This window comes from Hipposideros armiger, unplaced genomic scaffold (genome assembly GCF_001890085.2).
Source record: "Hipposideros armiger isolate ML-2016 unplaced genomic scaffold, ASM189008v1 scaffold_23, whole genome shotgun sequence".
In the NCBI taxonomy this organism is placed as follows: Eukaryota; Metazoa; Chordata; class Mammalia; order Chiroptera; family Hipposideridae; genus Hipposideros; species Hipposideros armiger.
In genome coordinates this window covers 1,292,482-1,319,283 of record NW_017731373.1, presented here as the reverse complement: position 1 = coordinate 1,319,283, position 26,802 = coordinate 1,292,482, and the positions used below count along the sequence as shown (strand labels likewise).

Below are 26,802 nucleotides of genomic sequence, written 5' to 3'. Positions count from 1 at the left end.
GCAGGGCGCCCCTGGCCGCCAGCTTTCCCCGCGGCGCGCGCGGACCGGCCAGAGGGCACCGGGGCCGCGGGTCCGGTCGACTGCAGGGGCGCCCTCCAGTCCCGCGGCCCCGCTCCTGTCTGCAGAGCCCCAGGTGAGTGCGCGCCCGGCGCCCCTCGCGCCGTAGGTACCAGACAGCCAGAGGTGGCTTTGTTTTCCTCCCTCGCGCTCCGGCGCGGTCATTCATTTGACATTTTGACTTCCGCTGCCCTAAAACGGGAGTGGAAGACGCCCGGACGTGCCCCACGGTTTGCTTATCCTGGGGAGCTGAGACTTTTGGGGCCACCTGAGCATCATTTCCTTTTTGATTTGGAGTGTGTTGTGAACATCCTCTGCTGGGGCTTGAGGCCTGGAGGAAACTGGGGCTGCAGATTTAGACGTCGACTTCTGCGAGGACGTGCAGCTGCAGAGCTGGCTCTTCGGTGCCTCGTCCTTTTCTCTGTTAGCACTGCTCAGGTGTTTTTCCTTGATGATGATGATGATGATGATGATGATGATGATGATGATGAATTTTAGGAACATCTTTGCAAGCACGTTTATTTCTTTTAGAGTTGGAAGTCTTTGGAGACAATACAGAGAGCTCACAGAGTTACAAGGGATTAAATAGATACTCATCTTCCAGAAGGCAAGTCTCAGCGATCGTCCTAGATAGAGGAGGACTAGGTAAACTTGCGAGAGGCTTTATAGGCTTTCTGGTATGTTTCTGCTTTCACTGTCCTAGAGTCAAGCAAACTTTGATTTCTCATTGTACGTACCATTGTTAAAGTGTGAAACGTGTCTTTTCATGAATAGTTTTCTATACTTTGTCATTTAGAAGGAAATGATTTTAACGTAAATAGTGGAGTCTTTTTTTAGACCTGGTGAAATTTCATGTATTTGTCTTACAAGTATGATTTTTCAGTTTACTATTTCACCTATTCCCTCAAGGGCTCATTTCTTCGTTGCTTAGAGAGCTTCCTCCAACCTCCATCCCCTCCCCTTTCCCAACAGATGGCTGTGTGTTCTGAGAGGTTATCTTTAAAATTACACGCACATTACCTACAAACAAAGAGGGATCAGTTATTAGGTTTATCTCTGGAGTTTTGAAGCAAGAGGCCTAATCTGGATGGGGATATTATTAATGGTGTGAAAATCTGGAGGTTGCTAATCTGTTTGGTCATCAGAAGATTCCTGCAGAGATTGTTTATATAGTGTGGGAGACAGATGGCATCCTTAGCAGACAAGAGAAGCCCAGCATAAAAGGTCATTGTATTCCTCAGAAATTATCCACTTCACGGTTGGAGGTGGGGTGGAGGGTGGGCAAAACATAATTTTGATCTCTCCTTCTATAACCTTACCATCCAGGAATCTAACCAGTAAATTTCTTTCTTTGTACGTTTCAAAGGTCATTGTTAAGCTATTTGTTTTGATTATTTCTTTGGCACATTTTGGCCTCATTTGTGGTTATGTGACACAGTTTAAACAGTTACATTAACAAAAAAATGTCTTTGAATTTGAGATTTCGTACCACTTATGGGAGGAAAACAGTCAACACTTAGCTCTTGCTCGTTTCAACAAATGGCTCCTTGGACTCATCTCCTAGCTGGAAGGACTTTAGTCTAATCTGCATGAATTAAAACAGAGTTTCTTCCACCGTCTCCATGACAGGTGGTTCCCTAACTCCCAGCATTTGCCCCCTGACTCTCAGCTCTGGATAGCTTTGCCTTTGCCTCTGTCACAGCACTGAATCTTTATGAATGACTGTGGAGTCTGTGAAGCAGTCAAAGTCATTCTGAACTTTTGAGATAAATAAGCTGGAGCTTTTCTGCTCTTACCATCGTTGTAAATTCTTTATGTGCTGTAGATTGCAGTTAGACTACAAAATTGGACTTCCCTCTTCATGAATGTGAGGGAATATATCCCAGTAAACTAACATTTAGCAGCCACAGGACTAAATTTAATGAAGAGCATGAGGAATGCTTGACCTCTCTGAACAGGAGGTTTGGAATAAAAGTAAGCATTGACTCTGTTGAACTCGGGCAATGTGATCTATGGAGAAAACCAAATTTTCTTACTCTTTTAAAGACTTTTGCACCACTGATCTCAGCAAAAAGCCAAGAAACAAATGTTGTTACCTGTATTTGAGGACAGATGCTATAACATAGTCTTTCTTCTGGATGAATGTGTTTTGCAGGAGAGGTGGCTTTTGGGCTCTGTCCAGGTTCAGCGTGTGCCCTGGCTTCAGTGAAAGAATCTAACATTCAAAATACTTGTTGAATCAGTGGCTGGTATCTCACCAGGCTCCTGTCTCTCTTGTGAAGTGTCCCTTTAAGAGAAACCTGAGGTTCCAGGCCTGGGGCTTGCCGTGGCCCTGGCCTGGATCCAAATTCTAGGGTGTTACTGCCTGCTTTCTTGGGTACAAATGGAACCAGTTTTGCATGGTGTGTTGTATAGGGAATTTCCAGCTCCATTGTGAAAAGACAGGCCTGGCATGAAAGAGAGAGGGCTGTACTTGAAGCTTGGTTGACCTAACAGAGGGAGAGGTTGCTTCTTTACACACAGGATGTCTTTTGTATGGGGATATGAATGAGGGATTAGAAGGGTGACCATCCTCCTGGTTTGCCTGCAATAGCCTCAGTTTATTCCTGTCAATGTAGTTTATCAAATTATGAAATACATCCCCTTTCACATTTAAAAATATCCTGGTTTGGATGATAAATTATATAGTCATCCTATATATTAAAAAATCTTGACTACTTACTTTACCTCCCTCTCTTGACCTCAGATTTTAAGTCTAGCTTTATTTCAGTCTTTTACTTGTTAAACACAAACCTAAGAAAAGTGAAAAAAAACCAAAACAACCAAAATATGCATATGGAAAAAAATAGCAAGGAAGATAGAAGAATAAGGTAATTGCTTGCCTATTTACACATATAGGAAATAAAATAGTCCTTAAGTTGTTAAGTGTCTAAGGCTCTAAGCCTATGTTATTATTGTCTTCAAGAACGATGAGAATTAACACTTGCCCATTTACTTAGGGCTGACACATATTGGGACAACTCCTGTGACTCGGGAGAACAGCTGCAAATAAAACCTGTTTGCAAGACCTGATGGATGTATGGCTCAAACAGATATGAATGCAAGTTTCAAGATCTAATGTTTGGTTCAATTCTTGGATATTTACTGAGAGTTCAGAACACAAGTGTTGTTGTGAAGACTTGACTCCACATTCTCCTAGTTTCCAAGCTCTCTGGGCTCGGAGGATAATAGAAGAGCCTTTGTTTTCTGTCCTCTCTTCTGACTCCAGCCTTGGGTTTGGGTCTCAGCTTTTCATACAGAGGGCTTGCAGAGGAGAACTTGGTGAACCTGTTCACCATGTGAAAATTCACGTAGGGGTTTGAGATTGTTCCAAAGCTAGATATAGGAAGCGTGTGGCTTCTGCAACAGTTGCCATGCTCCTTTGCTAAAGAATCACCTGTTTGAAATAGTCCAATTGCAGTGGTGGTCAGTAGGTGTTAGGATTAAGTATGGCTGTCACCTTTTGCATACCCACTCTATTAAAATCCCCCAAAACTTGGTCAGCATGCCTGAAAAGAAGAAATGTATGTATCTTCTTTATAAGTAGGGCGACTATGTAATTTTTTGGTCTAGACAAGGGCATTTTTGAGAGTAAAAGGAGATACTAACTGAAAGGGGCACCAGATTAAAAACTATAAACTGGGGCTCTCCCAGGAACACTACAAAGTATGTTTGTCTTAACTATGACCTAGGTCATTAGCTTTATGTGAAGAATACCCATATGATAGAAAAATGTCCTTAGCTTCTTCTACATTTGTTCATTATATATGTTTATGTGTGTGCATGCATATATGTGTATGTGTGTATATGTTTATACAAACATTGACCACATATCCATAGATATGTGTATTGTAGGGTTGAAATTATCCACTTAAGAAGGCCAAGTCATTTGGAAAATTGTGGCCTTCATCATCTCTTTCAAGGATTGACTTTTTAACTAACTCTCTATGTTCAGTCTTTCCAAATTTTAAATTATCTTCTCACCTGTGTGGTTCGAATACCAATCTGTTGGCATAATTCTCTTGTTTAAAAGCCTTTGACGGCTCCCCATTTTCTGTTTAATTCTCCAAGTAAGCTCCACAGACAGTTTGGCAGTTAGAAAGGAAAAGCAATGAAAAAATTTCATTAATTCCACTGCTATTTATTGAGCACCTTCCATGAGTCAGTCTCTCATCTAGGTGCTGGGGATATACCAATGAATAAAACAAATATCCCAGCCCTGGTGAAGTTTTCATCCCATTGGGGGTGGAGGGGTAGAAATGGGAGACAGATAATAAACCAAATAAATAAGTAAATTTTATAGCATGCTAGAAGGAGGTAAATACTTTGGAAGAAAGAGAGAGTAGAAGAGGATAAATATGGCTGAGTATCCCTCATGGTGAAAGAGACCTACCTTAACAAAGACTTACAAGGAGGTGAGAGAGGTTAGGGGGAGTGTTCCAGGAGAGGGTACAGCCAATGCTAAGGCCTGAAGGTGAGAATGTGTTTGGATGTATTCAAAGATTAGCAAGACCAACACCATAAAGTGGGGTGGCCAGGGGCAAGTTGGAAATGAGATCAGAAAGGTGGTGTAGGAGTGGCAGAGTGTGTAGAACCTTGAGATATGAGAATAATTATGATTTCAGCTGAAATCCCATTATGTTCTTAAAACTCATAATATTAACAATTGTGTTTGTGTTATGAAAATTGCCCTGGTTAAAATAGCTTACATTTCATATGGTGCACTTTATCTTGGTTAATATATTTTTAAATTTCATTTTCTTATTGTTTATTTGTTAAAATAACATTTTTTGTTGTTATTGTTGCTGGTCTTAAATTGTATCCTTATTTCACAAAAATAGATTAGTGGTTCATTGAAGAGTGAAAATAGTGATGAAAAGAGTAATGTAAATGCTACAGTTCAGAATGTCATAAACAGTTTAGAGAACTGAATCTCACTGCAAATATAAAATGAGAATCTCTCTGTATAAAAACAAGGGACTTCGTGGACGTGATGATTTTAACACAGTACCTGAAATTGAAAAGTACGAATGGAAGTTTGACGATGACTATCTAAAACTGTTTGTTATTGGGCTTAGCATCCATTCACTCCTAATCCCCAGTCATTGCCTGTTATGAAACTTTGTCTAATAATGGCATGAAGCCATGGATGTTTTGGTGTCATTTTCAAACAAAGCACAGTGGCTTCTCTGTTATACTATTGAAGTTTCCCAGGGCAAGTACAGAATAATGCTTTTCATTACAAAATTAATGCATTATATTGCTAAAGGTAGGTAAGAAACTAAAACGCTAGCAGCATCATTAAAAAATCCTTGTAGCAAAAATAGGAATGAATCGTATTACTGAAGAGACACTTGGAAAATCAGCTGGCAAGTTAATGACAAACACTGTCCTTCGCGAGAAACCAGGTTATTGACAGAATTCTTTTGTCAAATGACACGGTTGGCTATTGCATAATGTCCGTGGAGTAAGAGTGTGAAAGAACGATTACTATCAAGTGCATGCTAGCAGATATTTCACTTTACGGCTGGATGAAACCACCGTTGTCATGCAGAGAATGAATCAGCGCTTGGCATTTGTTCCGGGAGGAGTGCTTGGTGATGCTTTGTTCATTTATTACTGAAAACTCGAACCATAAGGGAAGAGAGCTTTATTTTGGGTAACCATTATTTGGGAGACTGGAAAAGTGCTCAGAGGGCAGGACTGACTGGTTGCATGTTCAGATAAGAAGGTGATGGCTTCGTAAAGAAATGTTGTACCTAGAAACCAATCCACACGCTACGCCATTCACAGAGAGGACGTAGTACTTTCTGATCTTGAGGAAATACTAAAAGAAAGAGTGAAAAGTGGATACAATCAAATTGTGGCCCCAGAGTATATGAGCGTGCTGTGTAAAGTGACAGGCAGGGAGTATAAAACTTCTCTATGCTGATATATGCTGGCTGTATAGGGAAATGCACTCATATAGTGTTTTATCTGTGGAGTAAGAGAAATGTTTCTTCACAACAATGATTAGAAAGGATTTCTCTTATACCAAGTGACATACCTCAGTAATATACTCTGCCCACAGTGAACCATGTCAAGGACAGGGAGGGAAGGAAAGATTGTTAAAGCATTTGACCACAGTCTTACTACTAAGTTTTTTTCATTAGAGAGTTAGAGGTCCACATTGACCATAATGGGTTAAGGAGGTAATATTCACAGTAATGGACAGTCCTTTAAGTGAGCCTATTATCTCAGTGACCCACTGGAATAATAAGAGCATAAAGAAATAGAACTTAGACCCCATCATTTCGATGGAGAGAGGGTACAAGTGTATACTTGGTATTTGAAAGCATATAGAGAACCATGGTGGGAGGAACCTAGGCTTTTAGGATTTTGTTTTAAGATACAGGGTGGCAGGGGGTATATAGGTAGAAGGAGGTGGAGAAGTCTGACTATTGGACATGACCTTTCTTATACTTTTGCCTTAGGTGTGGCTTCATTTCAGATAAATGGACTTGATACTCAAAGGTTTTCAGGGCATTGCCCTGACCAAATCCAGAAAAAAATAAATAATCTCTAGTGCTTCCCATAGGCCTGCCTTCCTGTCTCCCTCCCTTTCCCCCTTCCTCTCCCCTTCCTTCCTTCCTTCCTTCCTTCCTTCCTTCCTTCCTTCCTTCCTTCCTTCCTTCCTTCTTCCTTTTCCATTCTTCCTTTAAGCCATTGAGTTGGCATCTTTAAACTAGAAGAGACATAGAGAGCTCATCTCCTATATTCCCAGGTATTTAGGCAGATGTGTGTACTATCCAGGACCTCTGGGGAAGGGAAGTTCTGTTCCTTGCTCAGCTAACTCACTCTAATGTTTATATCCAGATATAAAACACATTTAAATTTGAACCCTCATTCTTCAGTAAAGATCCATTTCCTTTTCTTTCTTTTTTTTTTTTGAACTTAAATAAAGATGGAGTCATTGTCTTTGGTCTAATAACTCTTCTATAGTGATGGCCATTATATAATTCTAGGACAGAAGCCATTCATGCATTATTTATGGAACAAACATTGAGAGCCTATGTATGTGCCAGCTCTATGCTAAGTGATAGGTATAAAAGAAATTAATAATTAGACATGGCCTTGCCCAGATTAAACAGAGAATCTAGTAGGAAACAAGCAACAAGGACATGATAAACAAATACATATATAATTGCAAAGCAAATGTGGCAAAAATGTTTACATTTGTTAAATCTGGGTGGTGGTATATTGTCTCATATTAACTTCTGAACTATATGAACTTCTGAGTACATTTTTGAAATATTTCGTAAGTAAAAAATGAAAAAAACATAGTTGAGAGTGTGATAGGTGCTCTGTAGACGGGGACTTGGATAGAGAATGGAGCGTAACTGAGACTTCCTTTAGACAGAGTAGTCGGGGAAGACCTAAAGTGTCATTCATCGCTTGCCTATATGAGAGGGATGTGGATAGCTTGGACAGAGTTCAGAGAAGAGTTACAAAGATGATTGATGACGGAGTTGGAAATAAACCTATGGGAACAGTCTCAAAGAACTGGGGATGCTGAGCAGCAGTAGAAATTGACTGGATGCGTGATTTAGGCTGTCTTTTTCTTCAACATATCCATATTCTCTTTTCTAATTTCCCATGGTACACAGCAGGCAAGGCGAGTGACTCAAGTTAGAATTACATGTTAGAGGAAAATTCAGATTTTGTTCTGCAGCTGAAGAAAAATTGGAAGGGACCTGAGAGGCAAACTAGTTCAGCCTTTATGTGAAAAACCCTCTCTCTAATGTTCTTAACAGGTGGTTATTGAGTTCTTAGGAGATTGTTTCTATGCTTGCTAAACTCAGAATGAAGTGGTGGCCGGTGGCGCCCTCTGGTTTACTTTAATTAGGTAGGTCTCCTTTCCATCCCTTAAATACCCCGGACTCATTTCTGCCTCAGTACTTTTATCACTTCCTAGGAAGTACTTCTCACTTGGAATGCCCACCAGTTCCACTACTTACTCCTCCAGGTGCCATATCTCCATTGCCTTTCTGTATACAATTTAAAAACAGTAGTTTTCAACATCTCTTCCCCATCTTACTCTTCTGAAGAATATGGCATTCCTCAAAGTAAATACAGCTTTCTTTATCAGTGATTGACAGTGAGTGGGGGTAGAGTGAGTATCATAATGGGGTGTGTGGGGGGGAGTCAGGGGGGGAAGTGTGTTCGATTTGACACCTCCTCTGGGTCCCACCACAGATGCTGATATGCCACCCCCTTGGGAATCACTCACCTGCTGCTTTAGGTGATTCACCGGTTATTTTGTTTCCTGTTAGTCTTTTTGCCAACTGGATTTTAAGCACCCTGAATATATGGAAACTTGGCCAAACCCTCTGTGTAATGCCCAGTATTGATCATGGAGTGAATATACAGTAATCAATGCCTAACAGTTGAAGGGAACCATCTATTTCTTTCTCATGGACCATTATGAAAGGCTGTTATTTATATAAGTCAGATATTAAGTTGGGCACAGATGCTAAAAGATTCACATTTTTATAGTTTTAAAATGGCAGGAAGTCAGGTCGTAGAGGTTTAATTCATTCAGATAATTCTCATCTCAGAAGCCTGCTTCTTCTTTTCTGAGTCTTCTAGCTCCTTCTAGTCAAAGTGTAGACCACAGACCAGAGGCATCTGTGTCACCTGGAGGCTTGTTAGAAATTTAAAATCTCAGTCCCCACGCCAGACCTGCATTTTAACAAACTCCCCAGACGTGTCGTGTAAACAGTAAAGCTGGAGAATCATTGTTTTAACTCAAAATTTAGGAATTTAGGAGGAGCATTTCTCTCCAAAGAGAAGTAAGTGTGGAAATGAAGGTTCCATCGTCCGTCTATGGATGAGCTAGCTGCTCAGTGCTTTCTGCCCTGTGGCCTGGAATGACACTGCCTCCTGGAGGAGCTCGCCAGGCCGGAAGCTGCTTGTGTGGGAGTGCCCTAGAGTAATTTAGTAAGTGGGTTGATACTTAGATGTTAGACAAGATGGTGATTGTAGAAAGGGGAAGCAGTTGCTGGAGTGAGAAACTAGGAGAGCTTGGCAAAGGCCGAGGACATGGACATTTATCCTAAAACCAAAGGTAAGGCAGGCGGTCGCCCTTTAGGATTGGAAACAACTTCTAACTCTCGGGACTTGGACTAGTCTCCAGAGGCAGTGGGTCACAAATGAAAGCAGCTGGATGTGCAGGGAAACCTTGTGAAGTGGCGAAGTGGCGAGGATCACGGAGAGGCATTCTTTTTTTTTTAAAATTTTCTTTTTTTTATTATTTTTATTGTGAAATACACATTTTTAAAAGTTAGTTTCAGCTGTACAACACAGTGCAATAGTTATACTTTTTATCCCTTGAAGTGACACCCCCCCCCCCAATCCGGAGAGGCATTCTTTATCAGAGGGCGCAAAAGTGTCACCACTCAGCTCATTCAGCTGTTGTCACATGGGGATTTGGTCCAGCATGGCCAAATCTTCAGATTTTTCAATGAAGCTAGAATGTAGTTTGTATGTAAAACATCTCTTGAGTGTAATATGTTGGTAATTAAAATGTTTTTAGTACAGCTCAGGCCAAGCAAAATTCCTATGTAGCCTGCATCTGTTTTGCAGCCCCTGTTGCGGGAGCAACAAAACATAAGGTGGGGTGACTACACGGCTTTTTCAGTGCAGGGCACCAAACACAGGTAGAGGTGTTTTGGACCCGGTAGGGACCATTTTGGGTTTTTACTAAGTAAAAGAAATAAGAAGACGTACAATAAGGGAGCTACATTTTCTTTGATGACCTGACTTAAAATACTATATATCTGAAGAACCTCAGTAATTAACAGCATTTGAAGGAAAGCTGTGCCTAAAGGAATACAACTTAGGCCCAGTAATATCTGAAAGGGAAGTAAGCGTGGGGGTGGGATGATGGTGAGGAAATGGAGACATGGAAATTACTTGACACCCCCAAGCTAGGAACATACACACTGCAACTGAGCAGTCAGGGCCAGGCGGCTAGACCGCAGCCTGGACCTTGTGCTGGGAGATAAGTGTGACTGACATAGAATTTGAGTTAATTTATATTTACACCTGGATGTTGAATTTGGGTGGCTGCTAATAAAGTTTGATGGAAATTGGGTTTTCAGTTAAAGTTTGTTATCTTAAAATTAGCATTTTATATATTTTCAGAGCGAAACTAAAGAAAAGAATCAAAATTCTTTCCAAACATTTATTATTGATTACATTTCTTGTTAAAAATGAAATTCTTCAAGGGTCAGGACTATTTATTATTTGTCTTTGCATCCCCAGTACCTAGCACAGTCTGAGTCAGTGAATGTTTGTTGACCTGAAGTGATTATAAAACAAAATTTATTTTCTCTTTTGGTAAGTCATTCTGGAGGTGTCATTTTCCTTACTGATTTAAAAAAAAAATAACAGCTTTATTGAAAGATTCACATACCACGAAATTCACCATTTTAAAGTATAAAATTCAGTGGGTTTTAATATATTTACAAAGTTGTGCAACCATCACCACTATGTAATTGCAGAACCTTTTCATCACCCCCCAAACAAACTCAGTACCCATTAGCAGTCACTCCCCTGTTCCCCTACCCCCAGACCCTGGTATCCGTTACTCTACTTTCTATCTATAGATTTGCCTATTCTAGACATTTTATATAAGTGGAATTACATAATATGGAGTCTTTTGTGACTAGCCTGTTTCACTTACCATAATGTTTCCAAGGTTGATCCATGTTGTTGCATGAATTAGCACTTCACTCTTTTTTCTAGCCAAATAAAATTGTATGATATATCAATACCACATTTTGTTTATCTGGTCATCAGTTGATGAACATTTGAGATGTTCTCACTTTCTGACTATTATGAATAATTCCGCTATAAGCATTTGTGTAAAAAGGTTTTGTGTCGATATATGTATTAATTTCTCTTGGGCATACATACACCTAGGAGTGGAATTGCTGGGTCACATGGTATTTCTACCTTTATCATTTTGAGGATCCATCAAACAGTTATCCAAAGTGAATGCAACCATTTTAAATTTCAATCAGCAATGTATGAGCATCCCAATTTCCTCATATCCTTGCTAACACTTGTTATTGTTTGTTCTTTTTGATTTCAGCCATCTCAGTGGGCGTGAAGTGGTATTTCATTATGGTTTTGATTTACTTTTACCTAATGACTAATAATGTTGAGTGTCTTTTTGTGTGCTTATCGGCCATTTGTATATATTCTTTGGAGAAATGGCTATTTAAATCCTTTGCTAATTTAAAAATACGTATCTATTTTTTTTTGTATTGTACAAATTATTTTTATATCCTGTATACTAGACCTTTATGGGCTATGTGAGTTGAAAATATTTTTCCAAGTCTGTGGATTGTCTTTTCACTTTTTTGATAGTATCATTTGAAGCACAAAAGTTTGTAATTCTGATGAAGTTCAATTATGTATATATTTTCATTTTTGTGCTTTTGGTGTCATAGTTGTCATTGTTGATCTAATTGTTTTATTCACTATGGGAATTAGAGTATGGACATCTCCAATTGTTGTTGTTAAATTGCCTATTTCTCCCTTCAACTCTGTTAGTTTTTACTCACGTAGTTTGCAAACTTGTCGTTAGGTACACATATGTTTGTAATCATTATGTCTTCCTTTTGAGTTACTGTTTTTTGTTGTTAGAAAACTATTTTCTTCTCTCTAGTAACAATTTTTATCTTAAAGTCTATTTTAGTCTGATATTAGTAATTCCATTCCAATTCTTTTTTGGTTACGGTTTGCATAGCATATCTCTATATCCTTTTACTTTTACCCTATTGGTGTCTCTGAATCTAAAGTGTCTCTTTTAGACAGCATAGAATTGGATCATTTAAAAAATGTATTCTGATAATCTCTGCCTTTTGATTAGAGGTTTTAACTGGAGTGTTAGACTGGAGTGTTTAGTTTATTTATGTTTGATTTGATTACTGATAATCAGCTAGGATGCATATCTGCCTTTTTGCTATTGGTTTTCTATGTGTCTTGTGTCTTTTTTATTCCTCAGTTCTTCCATTACTGCCTTGTCTTGTGTTAAATATATATTTTCTAGTGTATTCGTTTTGCAGTATATGGGAGTGACTGAAATTACTGTGAGTTTTTGTTTTGGCAGCACTGTCTGAGATGCTTTTAGGAACTAAAGGTTCATGTAATAGTAATACAAAAATAACTACCATAACATAGAGAATTTTTATTTAGATATATATGTGAGGACTATAATGACTTCCCAATTTTTGTTTTGTTTTTGTTTTTAGCTGAGCCATCCTGCTACCTGTTGGCAGCTCAGCGGCTGCTCGGCGGCTGCTCGGCTCGGGCTGCACTCGAACTGCTGTTGCTCAGAGCTCAAATTCTTGAGCGAGCTCTTAACCAACTGAGCCACTCGGCCGGCCCTACTTCCCAATTTTTAAAAGAACCACACATCTTGACCTTGAATGAAGTGGTAACAAATCCTTAGCTAAATTTAGAATTGAACCGATAATAGGAAAGAGAGAAAACAAATGAAAAAAATACGCAAAATTTCTAATTAAAACAAATAAACATTTCTAAAGGATGTTTGAAATGATGCATTTTATTAATTGTTCTGTTTCTAAGATATGTGGGATATTAAAATGAAACAAGATTTACAGGATAACTGTGGTATATAAGATTAAAAATTTGTTTTCCTCCAACAAATTTTGGAGGAAATAAAATATTCCATTTTTCAGTTTCCAAAATGTAAAGAAGTTTTATTTAATAATGCTTTCTGTTTAATTCTCATTGAGGAAGAGATTAAATTAATCTAGAAACAGACTTATTCAGGCATGTTACTACTGATATTTTTATTGTATAAGGTAAGGAAGCCTCTGACTTTTACTACAGAATGTAATTAGTTCTAGAATTTCTTTATGATAATAGCTTGTATCAATGTTAGATAATTAATTCTGGTTGAACACCTGGAATTACAGAAATATCCCATTCTGCATTTTCATCTACTTATAGCATGTTGTCCGACTGCCTCACAAGTTGTCTCAGGTGACAGATTTACCAACTATTTTACTGTGACAAACAAGGGTCACCGATTCATGACCATTTTCCATAAGACGTTAGCAAGATCTTCTTTCTTGTTACCTAGCACCCAATTGCTAAGCCATTTATATTTATGTAACATCAGTACCCCACTTTTGTTACCAATTTTATGATTGTTTGGGCATGAGCCAAGCTGGTGTAATAGACACTTTGCCAAAGCACAGTGTCCCTAAAAATAGGAGCTTATTTCTGTCTTATTTCACCAATATTTTTCTTATTTTTACCTGGAGTAGTGTTTTGGAAAAACTTTGGTCTTTTCCTCCTGTGTGTCTCCTCTACATTCACACAGAACACTTCACTTCTGACACTTCCAGTCTCCAAATGTCAGAGGTTTTCCCCCACCATGCAGTTCTCTGGGACACCAGCTGGGTGTCCTACAATTTATCTTAATTCTGACACTACCTGGAAATACTGTCAGATCCCACAGGTTAAGGGCTCAGTCTCACAACACTGCCTCCCACTTCAAATGCCAATCGAAAGTAGGTCCCCAGGTTACCCACGTTTGTCTGACTTGGCTACAAATCAGAGGGTCCCACTACCTCCTCCCCTTAGGATTAGATTAATTTCCTAAGTGGCCTGCGGAACTCAGGGAAATATTTACGTACATTTACCAGTGTATAAAAGGATATGATTAAGGATGCAGATAAACAGTAAGATGAAGAGATACATAGGACAAGGCCTGGGAGGATCCTGAGTGCAGGAGCTTCTGTCCCTGTGGAGCTGGGGTGAGTCACCCTCCCAGTATGTGGATGTGTTCACCCCCCCCTCCCCCCGGAAGCTCTCCAAACCCCATACTATTGGGATTTTTATGGAGGCTTCGTCACGTAGGCGTGATAGATCATCAACTCCGTTTCAGCCCTTTTATTTTTTAAGAGAAAGGGGGTACTGAAAATTCCAAGCTCCTAATCGTGGCTTGTTCTTCCTGGTGACCAACCCTTATCTAGGAGCCATTCAGGAGACCACCCAGCGTCACCTCATTAGAACAAAAGACACTCCTGTCACCTAGGAAATTACAAGGGTTTCAGGAGTCCTGTGTCAGGAACTGGGACAAAGACCAATGTGTATACGTGTATCTCTATTTTCTATTATTTAACAAGTAGACAGGTAGTCCAGGATGGATAATCTCATTGAGCAGTGCTCATTTCTTTTTTTTGTTGTTGCTATGCCATCCCCTAAGGTGCTGTCATCACCTGCATGGTTAAAGTTGCCTCAGTCCCACAGACTGAGACACGCCTGTGACATGGAGCGCATATATCACTTTCACTCATTCGTGAGAACTTAAGAATCATTGCTGAGAATTAGTCCATGACCACTCCAGAGCTGCATGGATGGTCATATGTCCAGCTAAAACACTGTTATTAGAAAAGGAGGGGAGATTTATGCTTTCTAATCCCTTCCCCTTCTCCCTCTATATATCTGAGACTATTTCTGTTTACTGTGCTCATTTATTCAGTTTTTTAGATTCCACATATAAGTGAGATCATATGGAATTTTTCTTTCTCCGACTGACTTATTCACTTAGCATAATGTTCTCTAGGTCCATCCATATCGTTGCAAATGGTACTATTTCCTTTTTCTTTATAGCGGAGTAATACTCCATTGTGTAAATGTACCACAGTTTTTTAATCCAGTCATCTACTGATGGGCATTTCGGTTGTTTCCAAGTCTTGGCTATTGTGAATAGCGCTGCAATAAGCATAGGCATATATTTTTTCGAATTAGCGTCTTGGGTTTCTCTGGACAGATACCTAAGAGTGGAATTGCTGGGTCATAAGGTAGTTCCATTTCCAGTTTTTTGAGACACCTCCATACTGATTTCCATAATGGCTGCTCCAGTCTGCAGTCCCACCAACAGTGCACCAGGGTTCCTTTTTCTCCACAACCTTGCCAGTGCTTGTTTGATGATTTATTGATGATAGCCATTCTGTCACAGGATAGGGAGTATAGTATAGGGAATAGAGTCAATGGAAGTGTAATTGATATATATGACATCAGAGGGTCAATAGATTGGGGGAGGGGGGTTATCACTTTGTGAGGGGTGAAATGTATAACTATTACATTGTTTTGTACACCTGAAACAAATAAAATAAAATAAAAAAAAAGAGAAGAAGGGGAGAGTAGATTTTGGGCAATGCCTGGCAATCTACAAGTTACTTCTCTGAATCTTAGTTTCCTTATCTCTAAAATGATAGTAATAGTAGTCTCTACCTCAGGGGGTTGTCTGGAGGGTTAGGTGAGGTAATATGTAATAAATTATTTATTCAGTTTCTGGCATATAAAATATGCTCAATAATTATTAGCTATTAACATGAAGATACTTTTCTAATGATGAGTAACTTGCTTATTTTTTGTTTTTTAATGCTTAGATGCTTCTTTTACTTGAGGAAAATTGTACTATTTAAAGCAGTAAAAGGCACTGAACTAAATACATGAAGACCACAGATATTATAAAAACATAATCTATGTTTTTTGTTTTAACTTATTTTTTTTAAGTATTTTCAATGAATACATTTCACACTATTTCTTAGAATGGTTTTAATGTAGGTAAACACGTAAGTAGGTTTTGAGGTAAGTAGTCCATTAGAGTAATTTAATTTCACTTGTGAAAATTTTAGTTAGATTTGTCTTTTAAAATGGGTCATCGCTAGAAGCAATTTATTTATTTGGCCAAGATATTCTCAGCATATGGATTTGCTGCAGAAGTGAGAATTTAAAAATACCTCTGTAATTTTAAAAGCTGTTTTTCTGATCTTTGGCTAGAGGGAATAAACTATGAAATCTCTTACTAAAAGAAACACCAAAAATCTTTTTTATTGGTATTTTTAAACATATACAAAAGTAGAGAAAACTTACTGATATTTTAAAGTGCCTGATTTTGAAAGTATTTGCTATATATTATTTGACATTGGTAGTTAGAAAGAAACCTTTAAATCTATAACAAATTATTATCTTTAATCTTTCATAACCAATTGTCACTATTTTTGAATAAAGAAAGATAACTTTATTTTGGGTTTTGGTTTCCTTACTTATTAGTTTTATCCTGTCAGTTGTTAAGGATCATTCATTAACATTTTTGAAAGCAATTCTTAGCAGAAGCCAGTTTTTGGTAAAAAAAAAAAATGAAAAGTGATTAGGGGCCGGCCGAGTGGCGCATTGGTTAAGAACTGGCTTGGGATGCCAGAGGGCCCTGGTTCGGATCCCACATATGAAGGCCAGTGACACTGCCCTCCACAGCTAAGATGCTGAACAACAGCTCGACCTGGAGCTGCCGTGGGTCGCCAGCGACAGTGTAGGCTGCAGCCCCTGCTGCAGTGGACTGCCATGGGCTACCATGTGTAGCTGGCAGCCAGTGTGAGCGGCCAGCAGCTGCTGTGAGCAGCTGTCCAGAGGCTGGCGACTGATCTGCCTCGCCTGGGAAGAGCACAATGATGGTGCCAGCTTGGGCCAGTGAAGCAACGTCCTCCACAACTAGACTGAAGAACAAAACAACAGCAACTTGTCTGTTCCCCTTCCCCCGATTCCCCAGTGCTGTTCCCCTCCCCCAATTCCCCAATAAAATCTTAAAAAAAAAAGTGATTAGGCAGGTATTCAGGATTTTCATTAGTTTTATGAAATTGTATGTTAATTTGGTTAAAGCAGAGTCTATTTCCATTGGAAAGGTATTTTAAAGATGAGAAAGGTGACCTTTAAATCTATTTGTATATTAATCCCTCACTTTGTTGATGAGGAGATAAGAAAGAAACAAGTGAAGAATATGTTTTTTGTTTTAATTTAGCATCTCTAAAATGTGTTCATTTTTTGCATATGAATTCTTCCTTGGTTTGCTATTTCTTGGGCAAAATGCTGAAAGGGAATAATTATGCCATCTGCTTTGTCATTATCATTTTAGACTAAATTCCCCCAATTCAGGTTGAGTTCCCATTGATTTAACCTGTAGTTTTGATACTTTTTTTTTTTTTTTTTTTTAGCTGAGCCATCCTGCCACCTCTTGGCAGCTCAGTGGCAGCTCAGCTCAGGCCGAGACTCGAACCGCTGTTGCTCATATCTCCGTACTTTTTTCTTGATCTCTTAGTATCACTGCTACTTATTTTGTGGGTGAGCTTAAGATGATCTTTACATGTAATAAGACAGGGATGGGGGCCGGCTGAGTGGCTCAGTTGGTTAAGAGCTCGCTCCCTCAAGAGTGCAAGCTCTGAGCAACAGCGGTTCGATGCCCGGCCTGAGCTGAGCTGCTGCTGAGCTGCCAACAGGTGGGAGGATGGCTCAGCTACAAAAAAAAAAAAAAAAAAAAAAAGACAGGGATGGGGTCACACAGTCCCCAGCCTCTTGTAATCACTTAGGTTGGATTTCATCATTAACTCGGTGGCCGAACATTGGACTGAAGTCAGCTTTGAATTTTGCCAGAGTTTCTTTAATTATCTCTGAAGAAATAGTTGAAGCGCTTACCTTGAAAAAATTGAAAGCATAGAAACAGAAGTTAGCACTCAGTTTTTAACATATTATCTACTAGACTACCCTGCTCGTTAAATTTTTAATGCTCTATTTTATTTTAAAATACGTTTTTATTACAATCTATACAGATTTTGAATAATCAATGCATAGTTCAGAGATAACTGTGATTGCTGCCAAATGCCAGGATAAATTTATACTGGAAACTTCTGCAGTAGGAGGCATGAGGTTGAGGAATACAAGCTTTTATGAAAAAAATAAGGCTGAGGGAGAATAAAAAAACTAATGAATGTGTAAAATAAAATTATTTTTTCTTTTTATCAATCATTAATTTTGAAAAGTTATTACCTGTGAGGAAGTTGAAATAAAGAAAACACACTCGTATACTCTTCATCTATACCAATAGTTAACATTCTTTCACATTTGAGTCTCTCTCTTTACGTATGTATATATATTTTTCTGAACTTTTAAAAAATAAGTTGCAGTCACCATTACATGTTACTCCTAAATAACTTTTATGTTTCCTAAGAATAAAGACATTCTCCTACCTTACCCAGTATTGTTGTTATTGTTGTTAATCATCATTGTTGAACCTTAGAAAATTAACCATAATTCAAAAATATCATCTCATGTATGTATGTTGAAATTACCCCACAACTTTTTTTTCTTTAATCCAGGATGCAATAAAATTTCATTTGATTGTCATGTCTGTTTTGTGTTTTTTGTTTTTTTTGACATTGCTTGTTTTGCAGAGTTTAGACCAGTTGTAGAATGTTCCACATTCTGCGTTTGTCTGCTTGTTTCCCAATTTTTACGTTCAGGTTAAGCATTTTTGAGAAGACAGCTGAAGTGATATTACCTACTGCATCAGATGAACAGACACACGAGGTCTGATTACCCTGCTGTTGGTGATTGTGGAGTGCAGTCAGTTAAGTGGTGGCCACCATAGCTTTCCCATGTAGCAGTACATTTGTGCTTTTATGATTAGGAGTTAATTAATCTGTTGGATGATGCTTCAGATCATGTAAATATCCCATTCCTTAATAATTTTTTCCCCAAGTACTTTTAGCTTTCATAGGTGATTCTTTCATAGATGAATCAATGACATGGGAGATTGCAGAGGGATTATTTTCTAGTTGTCATTCCTTTTCATCTAATAGCTGGCATTCTGCAAGAACTTCCCTCCCTATTCCCCCATTAATATAGTTTCATGGGTTTTTAAAATTAAATCTGTTATAATTAATTGTCAATATTATACTTTTAGATGCACCAGTTATCCTAAATCTGGTGGCTCCTCTGTTCTTTACACAGGACTTCTGTAGTCTTGGAGCACTTTCCAGATTTGGGGAATAAATATTTTTAAGTGACTAAAATAAAGTTATTTATTTTATAATAAAGTAATAAAAGTATCCTAGAGATTTTACACAATTAAATTAACTTCCTTCTATTATCAATTGCTTGATGCAAGACTCTCCTTTAACTTAGGGATGTGTACATAACTTTGATTTCTAAAGATTATAAACATATCAAGAGGGCAGTTTTTGGTGTGTTTCTCAAAGCTGGTCTTTTTCTGATATATGATTCAGAATTAAAACTCTAGAGTGATGCTTCTAGGGTCCTCTGTGGCCCCAGAGACAGAGAATAATGTGGCGCTTAAGATGGAAAAAAAGCTTTTGGACACGTCTCACATATATCTTTCCTCTGTCCCTCCCTCTTCCCATACACTTTGGAAATATAGTGTTGACTGGTGCTCATTTTCCGTTATATTTGCCAAAGTTTAACTGGGAAAACCTCTACTGCTTCGCCGCCATCTACTTGACCTCCTCTTTTTCTATTTCCAACCTCTCTTTAAGCATTAACCACTAAATTGTCGTTGAAAACGTGTGCTGTTGTTTCTAAATTTGTTGGAGGTTGGGAGGGGTTGGAGGGGAAGGGAAGGAGCTGTGACAGGATGTCTTACTAGGCTGACATTATTCCATTCATCCGTTGTCTTTGCGTGTTCATGGTTGGACCACCTGTGAATCTCTTCACATTGTTTAGGCTGAGTTTGCCTCTTCTTGGCCACAAGACTATTTTAAGAAACTCCAATACCTTGTTGCACTCTAGATACGCTGTCGAAAGCATTGTCATAATCCACCATTCTTATAAGCCTGTCAAAAAAGGAAATAAAGTGTTTGGTATAGCTTTTTCTTAGTGAAACCATGCTGTTTTCTAGTGAATGCCTCTTTTCATTGCCCCTAAAATTCTCACAAACCACGTATTCAATAACCCATCACAGAGGCTTGCAGGAAATCAAGCTCTGTGATTTTCAGAATCTTCCCTTCCTCCTCACCTTTGTCCATTCCCAGACGGCAGTCCATTCCTTTCTCTGCATCTGAATGTTCGCTGTGCTACTGAGTAAGGGAAAACTCTGATCAAAAAGCCATTGTGTGGACCTCTTATGAAAAATTATTTTTGAGCACCCACCAAGAAGATTTCCAGAGACATTGGTTTGAGAAAAGCTGACTTAAGAAAACTAATTTTCTGGAAGTGCCTGTCAATTATTTCTTCAAAAGAGAGGTCTTGTCATTGAACTAGTAAAAAATATGTTTTTAGGTTATCAAGAAAAACGACCACAATAAAGAATTTCTGTAACACTCTGTTCCCCGGGGTAGAGGGGGAGGGCACAGGCCTATGAAGATGTCAGTGAAGAAACAGCGGCTGAGACCTCTGCTGCTTACGGCTGGTGTCTGAGCCTCAGCACCACCTGGGTGTTTATCAGAAATGCAGGGCAGTGGGCTCCACTCTAGCCCTGTTGAATCAGAATCTGTATTTGGACACTAGATCCAGGTAGTTCCTATACCAATTAGGTTTGGGCAGCCCTGGAAATCATTTTCATGAGAATATTCCTTCTCTGCAAGTTATCTGGTTGGGTGAGAAAGGCTCATCTTGTGGAGTACCAGCAGATACTAAATAGCACATGCAGGAGAATCCTTTTAGAGTGAAAATATTTCAGATATTTATTGTAAACTTCTGGCTCAATGGAGTTGTTAGATATTGACCTTCCCACACTGCTTCTTCTGAGAAGACTTAAATGTTTTGCAAATATCAAGAAAATTATTTTTAAAAAGTGATTTTTTGTTTTTAGTCATTTTGCTAGTCATAAACTGAAGTGCTCAAATACTTTCCTCCTTTTTCCTGCTTTATATATTCTCTGTATTGTGATACCAGCTGGTTACATGTTTGAAGTCACACGTAGGGGAAACTTGATGAAGAAAGGCTTTGGGATGCTTCTGTTTGCATCCTAACTGCTGGGGCTCCCTAAGCACAGTAGGATGCCCCCTTTTGTTCCATGACTCGGAGGGTTAGGACAGAGGTGCCGATTTATTGTGTAACCCTGTGAGTACTAATCAATTGAACGTTAGATGTCAATAACTCCCATAAGCCCAGCATTATCTTTAATAATGTTGATGGCAGCTTGATATAAATCAGAGGTTTTCCCAGCTCTGCATGTTTCACTTATATCTGAAGTGATGAGGAATTGAGTCTCCTCCCTACATATGAGACTTCCTCATTGTCGCTAGATATTACAGAGGGGTGAATGGGTCAGAGGGGACTCTGGTAGGCTAATCTATGTACTGTTAAAGCAAATACCTTAAGCCAATGCCAGACTACAGGTGCATCTCACTGGTTCACCTGGGTGGGAGGTCCACTGGGAACTGCTAGTGCGATGAGCTGACGAGGGCGGCAGTATGATGTAGTGACAACAGCATTGGATTTAGAATTAGCTGGATGTGGGTTTGAATCCCAACTCTCCTGCTTATCAGTTTTGCAACCTAGTAGCATTTATTTCATCTCTGATTTTTGAGTCCCACAATTGTAAAAATAGGGTTAAGTTATACCTCTCAGGGTTGTTGTGAGGCCCTAATGTAATATTTTAGTCTATGGTTGTTATTTTTTTGTTAACTGAGCCATGCAGCTCAGCCTGGGCTGGGAATTGAACTGGTGACCCTGTTGCTCAGAGCTCGCGCACTTTGAGCGAGCTCTTAACCAACTGAGCCACTCGGCCAGCCCAAAATGCAATAATATTTTAAATGCCTACTACTGTGCCTGGCATAGGTGGCAACTGAATGGTCAGTACACGTTGCTATATACATTTGGTATATTACATAATTACTTACCAGTTTTTTTTTTCATTCCAGCCAAACTGAGTAGGGATTTAAGTAGCTTCTAATAGTGTTGCCCATCAAATATATTTCCAAGTGGTTCTTTGCCAGGTCAGCATCCTCTTTTGTTATTGCCACCACGGCAAACATAGGCCTTCAAAGGTGCTTTCAACCTGGCAGATTCATCAGCTGGGTCATAGACAGCAGGGATTACATGTCCAGAAAGTTTAGAATATTCCATGTTACACAGAGGATATGCCAACATGTACTCACAGTCAGGAAAAAGAAAGGATATGTGTAAAGCAACGACATTAACTCGTGGTGAAAAGGGCTGAATGGTTGCAGTGTATGGAATTCTTTTCCATGAGGAAGGCTATAAAATGTGATGCTTGGTTTCAAAAAGTATGTTCATCTAATCCCATGGAAAGGAAATCCCCCCCCCCCTCCAATTTAGAAGATATAGAATTTAATGTAAGACTCTATAGCTAAATTCAGAACTCTGCTTACACTGGGAAAACTAAGAGGTATGGCACAAAATCCTTAATTTATCAGTGTTCTCACTGCAAATATTTGATTATAACCTTTCCCTTTTCTCCTTTTTCTCCTTTTCTTAGATTCTCCCAGAATCTTAGCTCATAGCCAAGTTTGAGCTTGGAGGCTCTGATTTTAGATATGGATGGAGTGCCTTGATTATTTTTAAGTGGTTGCTGTTTGGAAACTGTTAGAAAATTAACTTTAATCAGATTTAAAAAAATTACCAAGTGAAAATTTTTTTTTGTTTTAAATTACATTTATTCAATTATAAAATGGAGATATTATACCTACTTCATAGGGTTCCTAACTACCTCATAGGATAAATAAGGTAATATATGTAAAGTGTGTAGAATAGTGCTTGGCACACAGTAAGCACATTAAAATAGTGTGAGGTATTACTAATTTTTTGTTATTATTTTCTCTCTGATTTTGTAAGAGAAATGTTCATTGTGGGAAATGTAAAATAAAACAAGGAAAATAAAAATCACCATAAACTCTCTACCTAATAATAATTGATGCTAACGTTTTAATATATATTCCCAGTCATCTTCTGTTTCCCCATGTACATGTGTCTTACACAAGGAAATCAAAATTATACTGGTTTGAAACCCACACTTTTCCCTTGTTATATTAGTAATATTTTCCCATGTCATTGAATATCCTTCTATTACATGATATTATTGGCATTTTAATATGTTTGTTTTAAAATATTTGTTTTCCCTATTGTTAGATTTTCCTGTTGTTTTCCGTCTTTCTTTTCTTTTTTTAAAGCTTTATTTTTTAAGAGCAGTTTTAGTTTACAATAAAATTGAGAGGAAGGTTCAGAGATTTCCTGTACAGCCTCTGCTGCCACCCATGCATAGCCTTCCTCATTACCAACATCATTGACCAGAGCAGTACATTTTTTACTAAGGATGAGCCTACATTGATATGTCATAATCACCCAAAGTCCATAGTTATCTAGGAGTTTATTTACTCTTGGTGTACATTCAGTGGGTTTGGACAAATATATAATGACATATAGCCATCATTGTAATATCACAGAGTATTTTCACTGCCCTAAAAATTCTCTGTACTCTGCCTATTCATCTCTCCCCTCCCCACCCTCACCCCTTTCAACCACTGATCTTTTTACTGTCTCCATAGTTTTGCCTTTTCCAGAATGTCATATAGTTGGAATCATATAGCATGTAGCCTTTTTAGATTGTTTTCTTTCACGTAATAATATGTATTTAAGGTTCTTCTATGACTTTTCATGACCTGGTAGCTCATTTATTTTTAGTGCTGAATAATCTTTTATTGTCTGGATGTACCACAGCTTTTTCATCCATTCACCTATGAAGGGCATCTTGGCTGCTTCCAAGTTTCGGCAATTATGAATAAAGCTGCTGTAAACATCTGTGTGAAGGTTTTTGTGTGGACATAAGTTGTCAACTCCTTTGTATAAATACCAAGGAACATGATTACTAGATTGTATGGTAAGAGTATGTTTAGTTTCATAAGAAACCACCAAACTGTTTTTCAAAGTGGATGTACCTTTTCACATTCCCACCAGCAATGAATGAGAGTTCCTGTTGCTCCACATCTTCGTCAGCATTTGATGTTGTCAGTGTTCAGGATTTTGGCCATTCTAACAGGTGTGCAGTGGTATCTCAGTGTTATAATGTTTCATTATTTGTAAGTAATTCTTCACTGAATATTTTTTTTCTGGAAGAGGAATTACCAGAAAGGGTATATTCACTTTGGTACATATTGCAGAACTGCCCTCTGGGGAAGTTCCACAAATTTATATTTCCACTGGGAATACATGAAACGTGGTACTCACTCCTTCTAGCCCTGACCATTATAATAAAAAAATTAATTTGGTAGGTAAGAAAATGTTATTTTTGTATAAAACTTTAAAATTTTCTAATGATACTGAACTTCTTTATGTTTAGGAACTATTGGGTCATCGGGAAAGTCAGACACATTTTTGCATTGAAAAACATAGAAAAATACATCATGACTTTCCCGACGACGCAATATATTATTCTGAGACTACTTGTCTTTGTCCTTTGAATGTTTTTTGGGAAGTTATTGATTTGTGCAAAGCTCTTTATGTTTTAAGGCTATCAACTCTTAATCAGGGATATTGTAAATATTTTCCCTAGTTTTTGACTTGACTTTTAAGTTTTTTATAATGTTTTTGATGTTTTCATTTTTTTTTGGTAGTCAAATTTATCAGTTTTTTTCCTTTATGGTTTGTGCCTCTGTGTTATACTTAGGATGTCTATTCCACTCCAAAGTTATATGGTCATTCATGCTTTAGTTCAGTTCTTCATGTCCATATTTTAATTTCACAGGTATTTATTGAGTGTCTCTTATGGCGATGCTAGTCAATTGTGACACATAAAGTAATAATCTTGACCCTTTTGGAGCTTCAGTCTAGTGGAAAATAGACTTTCAGTTCTTTAAAATTTGCGCAAATAAAATTAAAACTGTGGCAAGTGTTATGATGGAGAGGTAATTGGTAATATAAAAATGTCTAATGAGGGTAACTGACCTATTTGGGGGAGGTCTGAGATGGCTTTCCTAAGGAAGTGACTTGGAACTAAACCCTGAAGGGAGGCTGTAGTTATATCACAATAAGGAGGTGGCGTGGGAGTGCATTTCAGGCCCTGGCAGAGGCCATTGTGGCTCAGGCACAGAGATCAAGATGAAGCACGAATACATCAAGATTATGGAGGAGTTTTGAAGCTAGACTGCTTGTAGGTCCGGTACTATTTTGAATTTTTTTTTCTTTTAATTATTTTTTATTATGAAGTACACATTTTTTAGATATTATGGATTTTGAGTTTTTATTTTAAGAACAATAGAAAGGAACTAATGCCATTTAAGTAGTATGTTTAAAGTAGATGACATGATGATTTACTTTCTTTAAAAAATTTTTTAACTCTTGAATCCTTTTGGAGCCTACTTTTAAGGGCCTATGAATTTTCTTTACGACTGTTTATTTAATCTTGTAGTCTCTGTGCTGCAGCTCCTGTTGCTTCTTCTTTTTTGTTTCCTCCTCCTCTTCCTCCTTTTTATTTTATTATCCAGTCCTTCATTTTCCCATTGATCTGAAGTGCATACTTAACCGTCTAATAAAATTTTGTATATAACTTGTGTCTTTTATGCAATAAATGTTTTGATAGGACCTATGCTTGCATTTTCTTAGTCTTATATGAAAGGAAATCTGTTCATTTCTGATGTAGGCCATATTTATCCCTATTCTTGGTGTCTTTATTCTGGGTTTACCTTGTAGGTTTTATTGTCTTTTTTTGGCCTTTTAAGCTAGAGGGCTGAGTGCTGTGTACTGTGTTACTGTGGTCTTGACTGTTTATGATCTGTTATCCAAAGCAGGGATTTTCTGATCTCTTGTCCTTGTTTTCATTTTCTAAGGGTGAGAATTTATTCCCGGATGATCTGAAAACAATACCGGTAATTTCCAACACAGCAGTTTGCACACCATAGAGCCTACTGCTTGTTTTTTTAGGTTTAGTGGAAGTGAAAAGTGGAATTGGTACTAGAAGTATTGGCATAAAGGGGCTCCCCATTGTCTTAGAAACCAGCATGAGGGAGCAGTTTGCTTCCCTTTGTGTGCAAAGCCCAGATTCAGGGTGGTGGCGGGGGTGGGGCTCAAGGGAGCGGTATTTTGGATAAGTGGATGAAATTCTCCTGTCTCACCCTCCTCCTCATTCATTTAGGTCTCAGGGCTTCAAATGAGAGTTAGGAGATGTTTCTACAGTTTTTTTGTAGGTCATTGAGCCATCTGTTGAGTTTCTAGGACTGTGAAAATGTCACTGAGAGAACAATGAGCAGAAATCATGAACAATACTTGTTTTCTGCCATTGTCATTCAGAAATCCTTTTTAAAAACTTCCTTCCACCCCTGTCTGAGATGTCTGGGAGATACCCTGTCTGCCGAATAGCTCCTTGGCTTCAGTGTCACTTGGGGCTGAGTCATTTGAGTGAGATGTTAAGGTCACTGACTGAAGAGACTTTATTGGTTATGTGAAAATGGCACTGATGCTTGTACAGGTTGGATATTGTTGATGGCTGATGTTAATGGTGTCTTGGGCTAAAAACTCATGTAGCATATGTGGCATCAATTTGATCGCATATAAAGCTCTATAAGCATCCTCTTTGGTCTAGTGAGTTATCAGCCTGAAAACTTCTCCAGACAGTTATTTTGCAAATCAGAGTTTAGATGCAGATGTCTACTAACCCAACAATTTGGTGTAATTTTCTACCATGTTTTCTTGGTAACTGCTTCGTCCTGCTAAGTAGGATGGCAATTTGGTAGTGCCTACAAGTATAATTTTGTTGCTGAGTGTAATGAAAACACCTATTACCATTTGTAATGTTCTATTTACTTGTTTACTTGTTTATTGTCTGTCTTTTCAACAATCTCTAAGCAGTGGACACATCTGTTTTATTCTGTG

At 38.3% G+C, this 26,802-nt stretch overlaps 1 protein-coding gene across 2 annotated transcripts in view; it reads left to right on the top strand.

The window, feature by feature from the left end:
* HECW2 (HECT, C2 and WW domain containing E3 ubiquitin protein ligase 2) overlaps positions 1-26,802 on the top strand; it is a 360,649-nt gene that overhangs the window by 14,126 nt on the left and 319,721 nt on the right. The window contains exon 1 of one of the 2 annotated variants that reach the window (XM_019635677.1): positions 7-133. The exons of the other annotated variant lie outside the window; for it this stretch is intronic. The gene's annotated coding sequence lies outside the window, so the exon portion shown is untranslated. Of the gene's footprint in view, positions 1-6; positions 134-26,802 lie in introns of those variants that run through there. 2 annotated transcript variants of the gene reach the window in all.